The sequence below is a fragment of the Pristiophorus japonicus genome, chromosome 6, assembly GCF_044704955.1.
Source record: "Pristiophorus japonicus isolate sPriJap1 chromosome 6, sPriJap1.hap1, whole genome shotgun sequence".
In the NCBI taxonomy this organism is placed as follows: Eukaryota; Metazoa; Chordata; class Chondrichthyes; family Pristiophoridae; genus Pristiophorus; species Pristiophorus japonicus.
Genome location: NC_091982.1, coordinates 101981405 through 101999738, shown reverse-complemented (window position 1 = coordinate 101999738; position 18334 = coordinate 101981405). Strand labels below are relative to the sequence as shown.

At 47.4% G+C, this 18334-nt stretch overlaps 1 protein-coding gene across 7 annotated transcripts in view; it reads left to right on the top strand.

Annotated features, from left to right (window-relative positions):
• elf1 (E74-like ETS transcription factor 1) overlaps positions 1–18334 on the top strand; it is a 272982-nt gene that overhangs the window by 79741 nt on the left and 174907 nt on the right. For 6 of the 7 annotated variants that reach the window (XM_070883077.1, XM_070883075.1, XM_070883074.1 and 3 more), the window contains exon 2: positions 9120–9213. The gene's annotated coding sequence lies outside the window, so the exon portion shown is untranslated. Of the gene's footprint in view, positions 1–8691; positions 8714–9119; positions 9214–18334 lie in introns of those variants that run through there. The other variant, XM_070883069.1, reaches the window with a different exon arrangement.

Here is an 18334-nt window from a genome sequence, read left to right as displayed (position 1 = left end):
ATGAGGTTAGAGCTGGATGTTGTCAGCATATATGTGGAAACTGACTCTGTTTGGATGATGTTGCCAAGGGCAGCATTTTTAAAGCACCTTTCATTACCACCGGACGTCCCAAAGTGCTTTCCAGCCAATGAAGTACCTTTTGAAATGTAGTCACTGTTGTAATGTAGGAAGCACGGCAACCAATTTGCACACTGCAAGCTCCCACAAATAGCAGTGTGATGACAAGATAAACTGTGATGTTGATTGAGGGATAAATATTGCGAGAACACAGGGACTAACTCCCCTCCTTTTCAAAATAGTGCCATGGGATCTTTTACATCCACCTGAGAGAGCAGATGGGGTCTTGGTTTAACGTCTCATCTGAAAGACTGCACCTCTGACAGTGCAGCACTGGATTGTCAGCCTAAGTTATTGTGCTCAAGTTCCTGGAGTGGGACTTGAACCCACAACCTTTTTACCCAAAGGCGAGGGTTCTACCAACTGAACCATGGCTGACACCTAGATTACTAGCTCTCTGAACTTGACTATTCCAAAGCACTCCTGGCCGGCCTCCCACATTCTACCCACCGTAAACTTGAGCTCGCCCAAAGCTCTGCTGCCCGTGTCCTAACTCGCACCAAGTCCCATTCGCCCATCACCCCTGTGCTTCCTGACATGTAGTTAAGAAACAATGCTGTTGGGTAGGAAGTTCCAGGATTTTGACCCAGCGGTGATGAAGGAATGTTCTTGACGTAATGCCTTGCGAATTACATTTAGGCCACTCCCCTTCAATCCTGAAACAATAAGCCAGCGTTTTCTTAGACTGTAACACCAGAGTTGGGGTTTAGAACATTTGAATTGAATTTGGTTTTAATTTGATAACTTGTTCAATGAACGCTGACCGGGAAATAGTTTGGCTCCAAGGCACCTCCCCTTCCTCTCCAATCAGCGGTTATACAGCACGTGCTCAGAAGGACTGTTCGGGTCTTGCGAACCCATTGATTCCGTTTCTTTGACAGACTCGGTCTGCTGGTCACCTGTTGGGTTTAATCTAAGCTGTCAGGAATGTGTAAACTTTCTGTGAACTGAATGTCTTCTAATTTCATGAAAACAAAATTGGCACTGGTAGAGAGTGAGAGCTGTGGATTCACAGTACATGTTCAGACTCACCGCTCTGTCAACATGTTCAAATTGCTGCATTAGTTGAAAACTAAATAGCATTGAAAACGAAGGGTTTGGGATTTATTTTTTTAAGATTCATACACAATAAAATCCAACCAATTCTAGATTAAATATTATGCACACTATTCTCTCCTCTACGCATCAGCCTCTCCAGATGGAGGGTTATGAGAGTAGCTATAGATTTACACAAAGCTTAGTATTTTTCAGGTTGAGAAACGGAACCTGCCAAGCTCTAGGACTGCACATGTGTGGATGACCCCTGACCTCCCAAAACGCGGGAAAACCTGTTCACCAAAAAAAAACACGCATGCGCCGAAGACTGTTGCTAGGGAAGATTAGCCTTTCACATCGCTGGGCTATTGCTGAGCCGAAGGTCGCAATCCAAAAACTGGGCGATGTTCCAGCGATCATGAAGGTTGACACATCGCCAAGGCTGGAACATCTTCCATTTTTTGGGCAATAGCCAGAAAAGTGTAAAGTCCAGCCCCAAGGAACTTATGGAGTAATTTTAATCTAATCCGCTCAGTGGGAAACTGACTGGATGGGGTTGGCTGACCAATGGAGAATAAATGGGGGCTGGGTGTAATCTGGGTGACGGATCCAACCAATCATGTCAGTTTTCTGCTGGGTGGATTAGTCTAAACCCCCCCCCTGTATTTATATAGTGTCATTCAGGACCTCGGGACGTCTCAAAGCGCTTCACAGCTAATAATGTACTTTTGAGGTGTAGTCATTGTTTAACTCCTAATGTCACTATCTCCTCATTCTCTGTGGTCCTTGTCAGCCTCATTGCTCCAAGCTGCTCGAAACCTTTATTCACTCGCTGCTTTCGATGTTCATCGAGCAGGAATTTACTGCTTTTCTTGCTCTGCAGGATAAGAAAGCGATTTAGAAGGTTGGCTTACCTGCATTTCCTAACCGCAAATGAGCAAGCGGCAATAAAATAGAAGCATTTAATAGAAGTGCAGGTTCTCCACGGCCTTTCTTTCGCTCTTCCTGTGGGATGGTGCCTGCCCTTCACTTGTGATTGCTCACAATAGGGAGATTAAAATCAGGAGCTCATTGTGTGAGAGACCGAGCACAAGGACCTGAAGTCGTCGTCGTCGTCATCATAGGCAGTCCCTTGGAATCGAGCAAGACTTGCTTCCACTCTAAAAGTGAGTTCTTGGATGACTGTACAGTCCAGTACGGGAATTACAGTCTCTGTCACAGGTGGGACAGACAATGGCTAAAGGAAAGGGTGGGTGGGGAATCTGGTTTGCCGCACGCTCCTTCCGCTGCCTGCGCTTGTTTTCTGCATGCTCTCAGCGACGAGACTTGGTGCTCAACGCCCTCCCGGATGCTCTTCCTCCATTTAGGGCGGTCTTGGGCCAGGGATTCCCAGGTGCCGGTGGTGATATTGCACTTTATCAAGGAGGCATTGAGGGTGTCCTTGAAACATTTCCTCTGTCCACCTGGGGCATACTTGCCGTGTAGAGGTTCAGAGTCGAGAGTCTCGTGTCGGGTATGTGGCCCGCCCAATGGAGCTGGTCGAGTGTGGTCAGTGCTTCGATGCTGGGGATGTTGGCCTGAGCGAAAACAATGATGTTGGTGTGCCTATCCTCCCAGTGGATTTGCAGGATCTTGCGGAGGCAGCACTGATTGTAATTCTCCAGTGCTTTGAGGTGTCTACTGTATATGATCCAAATCTCTGAGCCATATAGGAGGGCGGGTATCACAACTGCCCTGTAGACCATAAGCTTGGTGCCAGATTTGAAATCCTGGTCTTCAAACGCTGTCTTCCTCAGGCGACACTGGAGGCGGTGTTGGACCTCGTTATTGATGTCTGCCCTTGCTGATAGTAGGCTCCCGAGGTATGGAAAGTGGTCCACGTTGTCCAAGGTTGCACCGTCAATTTTGATGACCGGGAGGGGGGGGCAGTGCTGTATGACGGGTTCAGCTTGGTGGAGGACGATGTCTTATGGATGTTTAGTGTAAGGCCCATGCTTTCGTACGCCATGGTGAAGATGTTGACGACGGCTTGGAGTTCGACCCCTGTGCACAGACGCAAGCTTCGTCTGCGTACTGTAGTTCGATGACAGAGGATGTGACAACCTTGGATCTAGCCTGGAGGTGACGAAGGTTGAGCAGGTTCCCATTGGTTCTATAGTTTAGTTCCACTCCAGCAGGGAGCTTGTTGAGAGTGAGATGCAGCATTGCAGTAAGATAGATCGAGAAGAACGTCTTCCACTCTTTTAAATGAAGTTCAGGACCTGGAACGACAGGACCCTCATGGACAACCCCAACAGTGACAGGCTGGAACGTCATCATTGCTTGGGAAGTCAACATCGACATCGCTGCCCTAAGTGAGACCCGGCGGGCAGGGGAAGGCCAGCTCAAAGAACAAGGGGGTGATTACACCTTCTTCTGGAAAGGCAAACCAGAAGAAGAGCGGCGCCTTCATGGAGTTGGCTTCACCATCAGGAATGAGCTGGTCAGCCGCCTCAGACACCCCCTGCGGGATAACCAAATGTCTCATGACTCTCCGGCTCACCCTAGCCCAGAACCAGTGCGCCACAGTTATCAGCGCGTACGGCCCAACACTCAACGCAATAGATGAGACGAAAGAGGAATTCTACTCCAGCCTCGAACAATCCCTGTCCCGAGTCCCTATGGACGACCAGCTGATCCTCCTCGGCGACTTCAATGCCAGAGTCGGTAAGGACACAGAACTCTGGGGAGACATGTTCGGCAGAGAGGAGGTAGGGAAAACCAACTCCAGCCCTGACAAAATGCCTAGAACATGACCTTGCCATCACCAACACCATGTTCCATCAGAGGATAAGTACAAGGCATCGTGGCAACACCCTCGCTCCAAGCACTGGCACCTGCTCGACTACGTCATCGTCCGAGCGAGGGACCGCAAGGAAGTGCGCATCACCCGCGCCATGACAGGAGCCGACGACTGCTGGATGGACCATCGCCTAATCCGCTCCGTCATCAACATCAATATAACCCCAAAGCAGCGACGGCAACAGAAACAATGCCGCAGAAAAATCAACGATGGGGGCACTCGAAGACCTAGCTAAGAAAGCCCTATACAGCCAACGCCTCAGTGCCAACCTGGCGACCCTCGATGACCCCGAGACACAGAGTGCCCACAGCGCCTTGTCTGCCCTCAAGGCCACCATAACCAGCGCCTGCGAAGAGACTCTCGGTCACTCAACAAGGATCTGTGTGCTACTGTGCAGTTGTGTAGTGTATTGTTGCACGCCCAAGAGTGGTGCTTGATCAAGCCGTTGGTTAGGATTGGCACCAGCATAGGAGCAACATAAGCAACCAAGATTTCCTCCGCTGAGTCTGAGTGCCAGTCCAAGTTGATTTTTTTTTTGCTATTTATGTGACTGACCATGAAATAATGAATGTGTTTGAAGTAGAATATTTTTACTCTGTGTAAATGGGAATGGCCTTAAACCACAGATATCTTTTGACGTGAGCACCAAATACAACTCGCTGACCGCTCGGTATAATTATATCACAATATTTCCCTTATCTTGTCTACTTGAGGGACTGAATGCCTCTTTGAGTTTGAAAACTGTCAGTTTTTTTATCTGTGGGACTTATGTTTAAATCCAGTCGTGTTTTCTCTCTCTGACGTGGGAAGGATGCTGATGTAGGATGCGCAATCTCAAACTGGCTCCTTGTGTTCGGAAACACGCAACTCAAAGCTGCCATGTTGTGGCACTAAATTAGTAACCTCATTCGGAGAGGCCAAGTGTGGTTGGTGTGGGAAATGGAAAATACGTGTTGGTCCAGTAAGGGTGATAGTCTGAGGTTGGGGTCAAAACATGTTGGGAAAAACAGAGGGAGCTTTCTCTGTTCCCAGTTCTTCCTGCACCAAGCACCATCCACAGCTGAGCAGGCAGTCTGGCCTCCACGAATAGTGCTGTGAACTTCTGTGTCCAAGCTGTTTTGTGTGTAACGGCCTGCATGATATCTTCCAACAGAGTTGTAACCTAGGAACACAGGAACAGGAGTAAGTCATTCAGCCCCTCGGGCCTGTTCCACCATTCAATTAGATCATGGTTAATCTGTAACGTTTACTCACCTTGGGTCCATATCCTTTGACACAGTTGCCTAACAAAAGTCTATCGACCTCAGTCCTGAAAGTTTCAATTGCCCCAGCATCAAGAGCTTTTTGGGGGAAGCGAGTTCCAGATTTCCACTACCCCTTGTGTGAAGAAGCGCTTCCAGACATCAGCCCTGACTGACCTCGCTCTAATTTTAAGACTATGCCCCCTTGTTCTGGAATCCCCCCATTAGAGGAAATCATTTCTCTCTCTACCCTATCAAATACTTTAATCATCTTAAACACCTCAATTAGATCACCCCTTCATCTTCTATAGTGAAGGAAATACAAGCCTAGTCTATGCAACCTGCCCCCATAATATCGCCCTGGTATCATTCTGTTGAATCTACACTGCACCGCCTCCAAGACCAATATATCCTTCCTGAGGTGCAATGCCCAGAACTGAACACAGTGTTCCAGATGTGACCTGTGTTCATAGGAGCTTCTCAGTGGGGGAGTTAACAGACGCAAACACATGACTCACTCATCTGTGACATTGTGCAATTCTAATTTTTTAAAAAACCAGTGATTTTTAAGGAGGGATTTATTGAAAAGTCTTGACAGCAAGATACATGGCAATCTTTTCTAAGGCTTTGTTTATTGCTTGCGGGGGTACTTAAACAACCTTGAATTTGCCATAGCAATTTGTGCAATTGTGAAAAGGCTGGCCCAAACTAATACCACCACCTTTTATTGGCAGGTTTCCAAATGTTGACGCCACAAAGTAGAACTTTTTCACCTTCCCCACACATTTAAGTGGTTGGAAAGGTCAAGTCGATCGCTGGCTTGCCAAACAACCCTGCCACTGGCCCAATGACTTCCAGCCACCTCATGCCTGCCCCCTCTCCTTTGCACCACAGCTGAGATGGTTTTAGGAGCAGGTACTGACATCATGGCTGGATACCGGACTTCAATGCTGGTGGACGGAAATGTCTGAAGAAATGTATGCCAGATGTGTGCCCATGAAACAGCTCACTTGCCCAGTTTTTACATATATTTTATTGCGCCCAGTATTGGTACTGGAGCCATTGGCTGATGAGTGCTATCGTAGGGGTGGTATAGGGAGAAGAGGTAGGGCGTAACACATGGGGGCTCTTGAGCTTGTAATAATGTTCTGCGCTACAAACAGGGGAGCTTTGCCCAGAGAGCAAAACAGCAAACTTTTTTTGGTTTCTTTACATGTTATTCCCTTTTTATAAAAAAGGGGGGCGGGGGTTTAAATTTATTTTTGGAGACTCCAGTATTGGTGCAGTCTTTGTGAGTGGGAGAACGGATCAGAAAACATAGGAACAGGAGTAGGCCATTGTCATGTATGTACATCCTGTTTGTAGCCACCAGATGGGGTCATTGTTGGAGGCCACTGAGCAGCACGCTCAGGGTGCTGCTCTGGTATAAAAGGCCAGCCGTTTTGTGAGTCAGGCACTTTGGGCCATAATAAAGAGAGCCAAGGTTGCACCTTGCTTAGTTAAACAGTACTCAGTTTGAACCTTTATTGCATTCATAACGGCCATGCAGCCCTTGGAACCGGTGCCTGCTTTTCATTCACAGCATGGCCGACCTGTATTGCGACTCCATTTACCCTCCTTTGCTCCATATCCTTTGATACCCTTCCAGCATGGGGCTCAGTGTGTCCGATTCACAGGGTTCCCAGTTTCCCTTAATGACATTTTCTTTTGCTCTCCATTTTTCTATACCAATTTCGTAAACTTCGTCGATAGTCGTCCCTTTCTCCGCAAAGCATTGACCTGCTCTTGGGGGATGGTTTTGATGAGCACCTACCAGGACCTCACCTGTGCGGTGGCCAATCATATGCGAGTCTATATTTGGCGGGGGGGGAAAGAGAGGAAACCTGTTGGCAGACCATTTGACTGGAGGTGCAAAAACCACCAGAAGAGCTTGATCTCCCTGGCAACGACAGAGGACCAGGATGCCAGTTTGTTTGTGGGCCAAGTGCTCTTTCCTCGCGCGCAGCCTGGTCACGTGACTTTCCTGCCATTGGCCTGCATTCACCATCCGCAGCCATCGCTGAACGTGTGCCCGGTGGGAACAGTGGCAAACTTTGTTTTCACACAGCCATACCTGCAGAGGCCTGTGGGTGGTCATTTGTTACTTCAATGCTGTGAAATTTGCAAAGCGGTGGATTCTGGTGGAGCTCGGGGTATTACAGAACTGCTTCTTCAAGTGGTCCTGAAATATGAAATTATGATGATTTAAAAAAAAAATAAAGTCACTCGCACAGAATTTCATCCATGTTGTGACTTATCTGCAGCAGCCAGTTAGCCAGGCAGAGGGCATCAAAGGTGGCAGCTGCCTGCAAATTGCGCCAGTATTTGGCAAGAGATTGTTTTTCTCGTATGGTGCGGGTCATTTCTCTCTGGTAGTTGCTCATCCCGTGTTTGTTTTTCAGCAGCAGTTTTAGTACAATGGAAGACAACTTTCATTGGAACTCTCCTACTGCCAAATCATTCTCCTGACGTTTGGTGGCACTGAATTGTGATGAGCTCGGCTATGTGTGGAAACTGAACTGGTCACTTTGAGTGACTCAGAAAAAGACTGGATGGTTCATTGCCACACTGGAAGCAAGAAACTTCACATCTGAAGGGGTTAAAGGGATGGTGACCCCTTCGCAGACGGGGGTTAAAGGGATAATGTCAGCACATCTGAAGGGGTTAAAAGGATAGTGACATCACAGTGGGGGGAGGGTGGTTAAAGGGGCAGTGACACATCAGAGAGGGGTTGGGCAATACCACCCCGAAGGGCTTAAAGGGATGGTGACCCCCTTCGCAGACGGGGGTTTAAAGGGGTAATGTCAGCACATCCAAAAGGGTAATGTCAGCACATCTGAAGGGGTTAAAGGGATAGTGACATCACATCAGAGGGGTTTAAAGGGGCAGTAACATCACATTGGAGGAGTATTTAAAGAGGCAGTAACACTCCACAGTAGAGTAATTAGGTGGTACCCAAAACCCAACCTCTACACACTAGCTTCCATATCTGATGTATTATAAGCCTTCACAGTGCTTTCTGTGCCCTCTTAGATTTAAACAAAAAAATGTACAATATTTCTTGTAGTAGATGTGAGCCTGTGCGGTGATGCAATCACTAAAAATGCAGCTGCGTACCTTCTTATTTACAAATGGAGCGAAGTACCCCATAGAATACACTGCCCCTTTAAGAGGTTTTGCAATACCGTCATACTTTACAGGCTGTTGACTGGTGCCACTCCTTTTAAGTGTGTTTAAAAAAAAATAATGCCTGCAACTTCGTGAGAAGGTTGGGGGTGGAGGGAGGAGGAGGTGACATGTTGAGCAAACTTTTCTTTGAATGCACGTAATCCAGTTTTAGCCAGCCAATAAAGAGCGAGAAAGAAAGACCAGTTCCCTGAGCAGTTTTCAGTATCACTTTCCGACATTGTCCTCGGACCTTATTGGGCCTGATATTCAGGTGTGCTGCAGCACTTTATTTTTAAACACGCTCCCAGTTGCTGTGTGCCAGACAGGAAGATTGTGCCCCTCACCTGCAGGAATTTGCATAGGAGGCCGAGAGCAGCCATTGGGTGCCTGCAAGGTGTAGGCGTGCCTCACCCAGAACTGGCTGCCTTGTGTGTGTGTGTGTGTGTGTGTGTGTGTGCGTGAGTCATAGTGAAACACTCGGCAGCGGCAGTTGGAGTGATAGTTCTCCTTTTTTCGTTCAGCCATTTCTGTCGGGAGCCAACAAACCAAAAAATAAACTTTTTGAGGCGGAGAGAGAGCAAAACATTTTCAAAGGAGGAAGTGCTTGACTTTCCAGTGGTGTGTTGTGAGACGTCTCGGAGTAGGGTTTCACATCTCGTCATTCTGCCGTTTCACAGGTGCAGTGTCTTTACGGTTCGACTGGAATTTTACCTGCCTGCATAAACCGATACATGGATACAAGCTGCAGTGTGGAGCACTCTGCTTCTTAAGGTAACTGACTGATCATCCGACTCACTCGTGAAGCACATTTCTTCTTGACTCGCTGCACGGAGTGAGGGGATGCACAAGATGATCTGGCTTGGCGCTTGCTGTTGTGACCTGTCGGTAGACCCTTTGGTGGGGTGTGGTCGCACGGGCCTGTGCTGGACAGCCCGTGTCCCAGTAATCTCTCTCGTTAACTATTAAGCCATTGTAGTGTCTGTTGTGTTTGAGGGCAGCCAGAGACAGGTGGGGTGTGTTCAGTGTGATCGAGCGAAGTCTTGTCAGGAGCCCCGGTGGTTTTTTTGGGTCCAATCCTTCCGCTGCTTTGAAACGGGGAGGGTGTGGTGTATTTGTTGCTTTGTTTGGTATTGACTTAAAGTTCTCACTTGTTTAATTGCCTCCCCTCCCCACCACCACACACCTGCCCTCCCCCCTTTCCAAATGGCTGTCCTTTTGTTCCGCTCGGTGTTTCAGGCCCAGCACTGTCAGCCGTACCAGGGCAAATGTCAAACCTGTGTCCAAAGGCGGAACGACAGGTGCGTCCTAACCTCCCCTCTCTTAGCATTTAGGATTAATGTCAAATGTTGGGTTTACTCGGTACATCCTTGGTCTCTGGCAGGCACCATTCTAATTCGGTGTTTGTATTTACTGAGCCTGTTAATCGATGATGTAATGCAGAGCGATGGAAATCCTACTCTAGAAGATATTTATAGGAGACCTACAGAGAACACCAGTCATAGCAGGAGCACGATGCAAAGAGGCGGTGTTTTTATATCAATATAGTTCTGGTTTAGAGGAGTCATGAGCAGTGGGTGGATTCAGGCTGGTCTATTTGATAATGAAGGTGTTGTCTGTCCATTGGTTACCGGAAGCATGAAATTGTTGACTGTTGCTGTATGAAAGATGCTTGCTGCTGACAGAACCCGATCAATGGCAGCAGGGTTCCAAACCTGGCTGGGCGATAGCAATGTGCGGATTTGATTTTACAAAAAATTGCTTGTGTTGGAGTTCATATCTAAGTGTGTTATGCAGTTTCCCAATTTACATAAGAACATAAGAAATAGGAGCAGGAATAAGCCCCTCGATCCTGCTCCACCATTCAATAAGATCATGGCTGATCTGATCTAGGCCTCAACTCCACTTCCCTGCCCACTCCCCATAACTCTTGACTCACTTATCATTCAAACTGTTTTAATATAATATATGTATGAGCGACAAAGACTTCATTTGCTTCAGTATTTATCGTTCTGTCCGTTGTGCAAATAAGAAAATAGGCGTGATGGAGCTTTTACCATCTCCCTATCTTGTGTGGGTGCGGTTCTACAGATGCTAATTGCTTTCTGGTACTTTGCCAAGTTGGGCAGAATTAGCATGTGAACCTTCACAGTGAGAGTTCGCAGGATCATAAACCTCGAGGACATCGCAACCGAGTGTGATCCTGTCGCTTCCACCTGCCCCCACCACCCTTCTACACCTTGCACACTAGCATTTGGTTTAACTATACGTCACCAGATCTGGTTGTGTTATCTGGCCTTGTTCTGCTCCGCCAAAACTTCCCACTACTACAGGATGATGCTGGAAAGCAAAGCTAACCCCCACCCCCCCCCCCCCCCGGCTGCTTCTCTCCACTATCTCCTGTCTCCTTAAACCCCTTTTCCTTGCCCCCTCCATCTTCACCTCCAACAGCAAGTGCAAGGCGCTCATGGACGTTTGTCATTCAGACTGAGGTCATCCATTCAGCCGTCTCTGCTTCCTCTGCCCCCCCCACCCCCTCCTCACTTCTCCTTGCCCATCAAGCCAAACCTTCCCCCAGACTCCCCCAAGCAAGCTCTGCTCTCTCCTATCTGCCCTCCTGTCCCCTCGGAGCTGATCTCCCCCATGAGACGTATCCCCTGCTCCCTTGACCCCATTCCCAGTAAACTGCTGACTATCTCACTTCCTTTCCTGTCCCATGCTGGCTGACATTGAAAATAGAAACATAGAAAATAGGTGCAGGAGTAGGTCATTCTGCCCTTCGAGCCTGCACCACCATTCAATATGATCATGGCTGATCATGCAACTTCAGTACCCCATTCCTGCTTTCTCTCCATACCCCTTGATCCCTTTAGCCGTAAGGGCCACATCTAACTCCCTTAATTCCCTCACCTCAGCCACTGTCACCTCCCTTCAAAAGCACTTTCATCAACCCCTCTTCAAAACACCCTCTTCAACCCGACTGTCCTTGCAAATTGCTGCTCCAGCTTTCCTTTCTTTTTAAAGTCCTTAATTGTGTTGTGTCTCCCAAATCAAGGCCTATCTTTCCTGCAACTCTTTTAATTTCTCCAGCAAAGGTTTCTCTTTCCACCCCTGTATCCTGACATTTGGAGCCCTTCAAGAATCTATCCTATGCCCCCTCCTCCCCGTTTTCTTGCTCATCTATATGTTGCCTGTTGGCGACATCATCCAAAGACATGGGGTCAACTTCCACATGTACACTGACAACAACTAGCTCTATGTCCTCGCTGAACCCCTGCACTGCCTCTGTGCTGTCAGACTCCTTGTCCAACAGCTATGCTTGTTTGAGCCACAATTTACTCCAGTTAAACACTGGAAAGACCAAAGCCATTGTCTTTGGCCCTTGCCAACAATTCCATTCCTATTCCATTCAGCTCGAGTGGAACATAAATGCCGGCATGGACTGGTAGTGCCAAATGGCCTGTTTCTATGCTGTATATTCTATATTCTGTGTAATTCTATCCGGCTACTGTATCAAGTTGAAACAGACTATTCGCAATCCCAGTCTCCTATTTGGCCCTGAGCTTGGCCTCTGACCTCGTATACTATCCGTTACATAGACTGCCTACTTCCATGGCTGCAGCATTGCCCACCATCACCCTAACTCGCATCTCTGCTGCTGAACACCTCATCCATGCCTTTGTTACTCCATTAGAGTTGCTCTCCTGGTCAGCCCCCCCAGCTTCCGCATTCAGTAACCTTCCACTTACCGAGGTGGAATGGGTCAGGTTCTATTTTTCCCCCCTCCACAGTGGAGCGGGGAGAAGAGGAGCCAATTTTCTTCCTAGTGGGAGATGGAGTCCTGCAGTCAGAATCAGGGGAAGTCATAACGGGGAACAAAGAAATGGCGGACCAATTGAACAAGTACTTTGGTTCGGTATTCACGAAGGAGGACACGAACAACCTTCCGGTTATAAAAGGGGTCGGGGGGTTTAGTAAGGAGGAGGAACTGAGGGAAATCCTTATTAGCCGGGAAATTGTGTTGGGGAAATTGATGGGATTGAAGGCCGATAAATCCCCAGGGCCTGATGGACTGCATCCCAGAGTACTTAAGGAGGTGGCCTTGGAAATAGTGGATGCGTTGACAGTCATTTTCCAACATTCCATTGACTCTGGATCAGTTCCTATGGAGTGGAGGGTAGCCAATGTAACCCCACTTTTTAAAAAAGGAGGGAGAGAGAAAACAGGGAATTATAGACCGGTCAGCCTGACATCGGTAGTGGGTAAAATGATGGAATCAATTATTAAGGATGTCATAGCAGTGCATTTGGAAAGAGGTGACATGATAGGTCCAAGTCAGCATGGATTTGTGAAAGGGAAATCATGCTTGACAAATCTTCTGGAATTTTTTGAGGATGTTTCCAGTAGAGTGGATAAGGGAGAACCAGTTGATGTGGTATATTTGGACTTTCAGAAGGCGTTCGACAAGGTCCCACACAAGAGATTGATGTGCAAAGTTAGAGCACATGGGATTGGGGGTAGTGTACTGACATGGATTGAGAACTGGTTGTCAGACAGGAAGCAAAGAGTAGGAGTAAATGGGTACTTTTCAGAATGGCAGGCAGTGACTAGTGGGGTACCGCAAGGTTCTGTGCTGGGGCCCCAGCTGTTTACACTGTACATTAATGATTTAGATGAGGGGATTAAATGTAGTATCTCCAAATTTGCAGATGACACTAAGTTGGGTGGCAGTGTGAGCTGCGAGGAGGATGCTGTGAGGCTGCAGAGCGACTTGGATAGGTTAGGTGAGTGGGCAAATGCATGGCAGATGAAGTATAATGTGGATAAATGTGAGGTTATCCACTTTGGTGGTAAAAACAGAGAGACAGACTATTATCTGAATGGTGACAGATTAGGAAAAGGGGAGGTGCAAAGAGACCTGGGTGTCATGGTACATCAGTCATTGAAGGTTGGCATGCAGGTGCAGCAGGCGGTTAAGAAAGCAAATGGCATGTTGGCCTTCATAGCAAGGGGATTTGAGTACAGGGACAGGGAGGTGTTGCTACAGTTGTACAGGGCATTGGTGAGGCCACACCTGGAGTATTGTGTACAGTTTTGGTCTCCTAACCTGAGGAAGGACATTCTTGCTATTGAGGGAGTGCAGCGAAGGTTCACCAGACTGATTCCCGGGATGGCGGGACTGACCTATCAAGAAAGACTGGATCAACTGGGCTTGTATTCACTGGAGTTCAGAAGAATGAGAGGGGACCTCATAGAAACATATAAAATTCTGACAGGGTTAGACAGGTTAGATGCAGGAAGAATGTTCCCAATGTTGGGGAAGTCCAGAACCAGGGGTCACAGTCTAAGGATAAGGGGTAAGCCATTTAGGACCGAGATGCGGAGGAACTTCTTCACCCAGAGAGTGGTGAACCTGTGGAATTCTCTACCACAGAAAGTTGTTGAGGCCAATTCACTAAATATATTCAAAAAGGAGTTAGATGAGGTCCTTACTGCTAGGGGGATCAAGGGGTATGGCGAGAAAGCAGGAATGGGGTACTGAAGTTGAATGTTCAGCCATGAACTCATTGAATGGCGGTGCAGGCTAGAAGGGCCGAATGGCCTACTCCTGCACCTATTTTCTATGTTTCTATGTTTCTATGTTTCTATCCCTTCCCACACTAAGTCCTGCTCACCCAGCACTTCTGTCCTTGCTGATCTGCAACATCTCCAATTTAAGGTTCCTGCCCTGTCTTTCGGATGAGACGTTAAACCGAGGTCCCGTCTGCTCTCTCAGGTGGACATAAACAATCCCACGGCACTATTTCAAAGAAGAGCAGGGGAATTATTCCGGTGTCCTGGCCAATATTTATCCCTCAATCAACATAACAAAAACAGATTATCGGGTCATTATCACATTGCTGTTTGTGGAAGCTTGCTGTGCGCAAGTTGGCTGGCGCGTTTCCCACCTTCCCAAAGTACTTCATTGGCTGTAAAGCACTTTGAGACGTCCGGTGGTCGTGAAAGGTGTTATATAAATGCAAGTCTTTCTTTGTAAAGCCCCTCGCTCACAACCAAACTCTCAGTTTCTGACTCTGGCCTCTGTCTCCCTTCCTTCGCCCCACCCTCTGAGATTCTCTCTTTAAACTCCTCAACCTTTTCACCTCCTCTCCTCCTCCTTTAATGTTCTCCTTCAAACCTCTTTTGACAAAGCTTTTGGTCACGCCTCCTAACACCATTGGCTTGCCTCCCGTTATTATCTGATTACATCTCTGAAGAGCCTTGGGGCATTTTCCGATGTTAAATGCAAGTTGCTGCTGCTGTTATTGGGACATTCATTTGGATAGTTTCTCTGCTGTCGAGAAACTGATCTCCTCCCCCACCCTCTGCTGTGCGGACCACCGCCCCTCCACCAAAGAAACTCAGGCCTATTTTTCTACCTGCCTCACCCGATGAGAATCGGGTCAGTGCCCTTTATGGCCCTCACACCCAGATGCAGCAATTCCCCTCCCACCCCTCGACTCCCTCCCCCATACTTCCCAGCAGTGGGAAGGAACAGTGGAACTGTCGTCTTCTCCAGCAACTGAGCTGCAAATCTATTTTCTGCAAAATGACCAAGAAATAAAGATGTGCATTTATATAGAACAACCTCGGGATGTTCCAAAGCGCTTTATAGCCAATGAAGTACACTCACTGTTGCAATGTAGGAAACGTGAAAGCCAATTTGTGCACAGCAAGCTCCCAAAAACAGCACCGTGATGATATCCAGATAATCTGCTCTTGTGATAATTATTGGCCAGGACACTGGGAATAACTCCCCTGCTCTTCTTCGAAATAGTGCCATGGGTTATTTTACACCCATCTGAAAGAGCAGATGGGGCCTCGGGTTAATGTCTCATCCGACAGTGCAGCACTCCCTCAGCTCTGCACTGGAGGGTCCACTTTGATTTTTGTGCTCAAATCCCTGGAGTGGGACTTGAACCCGCAACCTTCTGACTCCGAGGCGAGAGTGCTGCCCACTGAGCTACAGCTGACACTGCATGCTCCCTCCCTGCAGAAAGAAATAAGTAGCTCTCGCCACCACCCCCCCCGCTCCACTGTGGAGGGGGGAAAAATAGAACCTGACCCATTCCACCTCCTGTCCTCAACCCTGCGAGGAACATCATCTTTGGTCAACCCTTCCCTGTCCTTGTCCCCCACTCTCTCACCATCGACCTTCCCATCCTCCCTTTTTCTTTCCTTCACTCTTCTGTTCTTTAATTCTTTCCTTCTCCTCCCACCCTACCCCACTGAACGACAGAAAACAGATTTAACAGCATAAACGCTCAGAACAGACCCATAGGTGTCGGGAGCCCAGAATTCAAATTCAAAGAACGATCTAAAAGCAGCTTTGCTAACCGTAGCCACACAATGTGGGGAAGTTCTTGGGGCTGTTCCCGTTTTGAAAAGTGTATGATAACAGATCAAGGGACAGAGAGAAGGATGGTTGGACGATGGGCTGGAATGGATGGGTGCAGTATCTGCACACCACTAAGACACAAATATGGAATATACTGGGTACCAACCACCACAAGAAGGCAGCCAGCAGCACAGAGGCTAGTAGTGCTCTGATCATTGAACCCAGTACACACCAGGGGTTGACCATGGACCTTGAAGGCCTCTACGGGTGATTTAAACCCATTTGTTTAAGAAACTTCTAAACCTTGCATCTTGTGTTCAGGGTCTTAGTCCAGCAGAGTACTTCCTGTCTGTGAAGCTCAGAGTGACAATGGATATGAATTCCTGGCTAAGTCCACAAAGCAACATTATATGGAAACAACAGCCTATGGACAGAAAGGATGGCTTGGTGGCTACATGGTCTGTTTCTAACCTGGATGAATACAAATTTCTACATGCTAGTTGTAATATTTGGCTATTTTAATCACTGGTATTTAATTTAAAACAGCGTGTATGTTTGATTTTCAGTTTCTGACCAAACCCAGGCTGTGATCCCTCGGCTTATCAGAGTGTCAGTGATATCTATTTCCTTTTAACAGAGTCAGAAGTAATGACATTTGGGAGACTGTGGGTTACATTAAACTCTGCTGCCCATATCCTAACGCACCAAGTCCTGTTCTCTCATCGCCGCTGTATTCACTGACCCACATTAGCCCCCAGACAAGCAATGCCTCAGATTTAAAATTTGAATGTCCATGGTTTCAACCCTGGTTTGCGCAAAGTTAGCTGATCTTGGCCAAGGTGGTAGTAAGGGGACTACGACTGGCTTCTATCCCCAGGTTTGGAAGAGGGGGGAAAAGTCCAACCATGTTTCCGTGTTATCCAGCGATCCCTGCTGGGAAATCGGGCAAGGACTTGGTTGTGATGTGCTCAACAGTTTATTGGCCTGCCCATGCTCTCACACCAAACCTGGCAGCATGGGGTTATCAGAGAGCTCGGCAGCCTTTGTTGAGCTATAACCAACAGAGTTTTGCCTTCAGGAGATAGGGGATGAACGTTTGGAGGTGGCGGGGGAAGGTGAACAAATGAGGTTTATTTTACAGTGGGGGTTGGAGCTGTGAGATATTATTACTGCGGAAAATGCTGTTCTTGGGGTTTTGGGGGTGGAGGATGCTTGTTTTTCTTGCTTGTTTAGTCAGTGGTTACAGGGGAAACAAAAATGTTCCATTCCTTGGTGTGATTGTCCCTAGCCTCGATGAGATCATAAGCACCAGCAAGAATGATGTGAGAATCTGACCCAGATACTCCATTTTACAAGCAAAGTGCTGGGTGTTCAGACTAAAATGATCAAAAATGATGACTTGAAATTTCTTGTAAAAGCACCAGCGCATTAATTTCATATAATTAAAAAAAAATGCATCGACTTGCAATTATAACTTCGAGGATTTGGACTAAACCCAGACATGAGATCCATTCTGTAAATTACACGTGTGAACAATAACTTTCACCAGTAACTGACTGGCAGTTTGATTCATAACTTCATTGAAACAAATTTACAACCAGGGTTTTTATATTTTGCAAGGAATTAATATGACGTTCCCAAAAAAATTTAAATTATCTTATCGAGGGATAAATGCAAGCCTCCCGTTAAAGTGGAGCCAAATTCCTGCTGAATCCACTGTTACAACTAGCTTGATGTGAAAGCTTATATTGGCTCCGAATGCTCATTTTTGCAATTGTTTTGTTAATCCCATCTCAAACCTCACTCTCTTCTCTCTCCTTTCTGTCAAAACCTGGCAGGTTCAGATGAGCTCAGATTGGTACTCTACCTGAATGTACCTGAAAAAAAAAATGATCTCTGTCCTCTCTCCCCACACCTCCCCCTCAATTCCCCATATCATTCCTTGGATAAGAGCGCAGGCCAATTACCTATTTCCAGGGCTGCGGCTTTCTTCAGTGAGGTACTTGGAGGGTTGTGGGCTTCTGTGGAGCTCGTGGATCAGGATCTTCAGGAAAGAAGGGACAAGGAAGAAAATTGAGTGAAAGCCTCACAAATTATGTAAAGTGCAGGTTAGATGTGGTTCACAACACTCGAGCCCTGAGATGGTCTCTGGATAGGGTAGTGGAGGCAAAAACTGCAGAATCACTCGAGTGATTCTACAGTTTTTGCCTCCACTACCCTATCCAGAGACCTTCTCAGGGCTTGAGTGTTTTTGAATTGATTCAGCTTAATTGACCGAGCCTGTTAGTGGTGAGGAGCATCTGAAGGAATGGAGGTGCAAGAAATGGCCGGGTGTGGAAATACACAAAGCATCATTGTTAAAACGTTGCCGGACAACGGTAAGCATTTACTGCACATTTGGTAAAGGATACAATTTGCCTGCATGAAAGTTTCCTAGGCCCGAATTTAACCCTGCCCGTATATGAGCCCACCTTTATTTTAACCTCACCCCGATTACTGCTTGCAGGGAAGGGCGGG